Consider the following 1,525-nt stretch of genomic DNA (forward strand, 5'->3'; position numbering starts at 1 on the left):
CTCAATGATAAATTATGATATTTATATTGAAAGCCATTTGTAAATGCGGACTCCATATGGATGAGATTTGTCTGGGAAATATGCGTATAATTGTAAAGAAATTAGAAAGCATGGATAGGCAAAGGACTGGTAAAAAATTAAATTAATAATTTGTAATTTCGAATAAGGTGCTGGTTTTAACATAAATAATGTTATTCGATTTTTGTGGCGCGCGCTTTGTCTCGCTGGATATGGATAAATCCATAACCAGATGCCGATTTATGAGCTTGGTGACACCAAGGCCTTGATTACCTGGGAAACCAAAGATTTTCCGCACGAAAGGTAAATTATTACGTGCACGGATACAGTCAGTTACATACACCCACACATACACGCATGCTTGATTTGATAATTTTTAAATATCTCCCTCTGTCTCTACCCCCTCTTTTTTCTCTTCAATGGATATAATAAACTTATTTTCATCTTATACTCTCGCCTAGCAGCAATCTTTTCCCTTATCCTTTTCTCTCTTTCTTCTACTATTTTTCTTTCTCTGTGTCCCGTTTATACGCTACACATGTACAACATGTACACTAATTTCGTGGCCGTGAGGTTTTGAGACAGAGCGGCGTAGGGATATTAGGGGAAAAGTTGGCGGAGAATTGAAAAAGTGGGAGAAATGTCCAAATCTATAAAGAACCTGGCGAACTCTTCCGGGGGGCTTTTTTGCTTTCTGATTTCTGACGAGGTTAGTTAATTAGGTGCGGTTGTATTTGATGTAATTGAATTAAGTTTAATATTCATTCCAATAATTGTATTTTATTTTACTTGCCTTGAATTTGTTATTTTATTTAAGTCACATTTTATTGTATGTTATATTTTTCAATTTATTGTTTCTATTATTGTCAATTTGATTTAACGACTGTATTAAAGCAAAAGGTTTTATTCAACATGATGTTTTTAATTCGCACTAAAAATGTATTATCCTAGTATCTATAAAGAAAAATGGTGCCGAAACCCGGGACTTATTTAACGGGCAAAAATCTGGGATAATATTGAAGTATTGGTGACATCATTTTTAATGTATTTTTCTTTTGTTTTCGAGTGATTAATTACACGATGCCTCCTAAATGCACGCGAGGAGCCAGAAACGCTGATGGTGTTCAGCCAGCGGCGAAAAGAGGACGAGTAGCTTCAGCGAATACGCGAGGACGCACTAAAGCTACGGGACGACGATCCTCACGAGTGAGAGGTCCGATAGACGACGTGCAATCACCGCCATCGACGATACCTCCGGTTGACGGCGACGACGAGGAACAGTCTCTGATAGGGACACCCGAAAGAGAAATCCTACCAGGCGACAACGCAGAAACTCAGCGTGGACGCAGTGGTCGCACTGGTTGAGCGAACAGCACATGGGTAAGATAAAATCAGCTCAATAATGAAAGCGATGTCGACCCGACGAGACGTCTCGTCGATGTTTTGGAACAAACCTTCAATAGTTTGCAAAATTCGCTGCTTAGTGCGGGAAATTCGCGACTAATCA

General features: G+C 39.0%; 1 protein-coding gene across 1 annotated transcript in view; it reads right to left on the minus strand.

Moving 5' to 3' along the window:
* LOC117169996 overlaps positions 1-1,525 on the minus strand; it is a 10,078-nt gene that overhangs the window by 4,246 nt on the left and 4,307 nt on the right. The gene's annotated exons all lie outside the window — the stretch shown is intronic.

This window comes from Belonocnema kinseyi, chromosome 3 (assembly GCF_010883055.1).
Source record: "Belonocnema kinseyi isolate 2016_QV_RU_SX_M_011 chromosome 3, B_treatae_v1, whole genome shotgun sequence".
Classification (NCBI taxonomy): Eukaryota; Metazoa; Arthropoda; class Insecta; order Hymenoptera; family Cynipidae; genus Belonocnema; species Belonocnema kinseyi.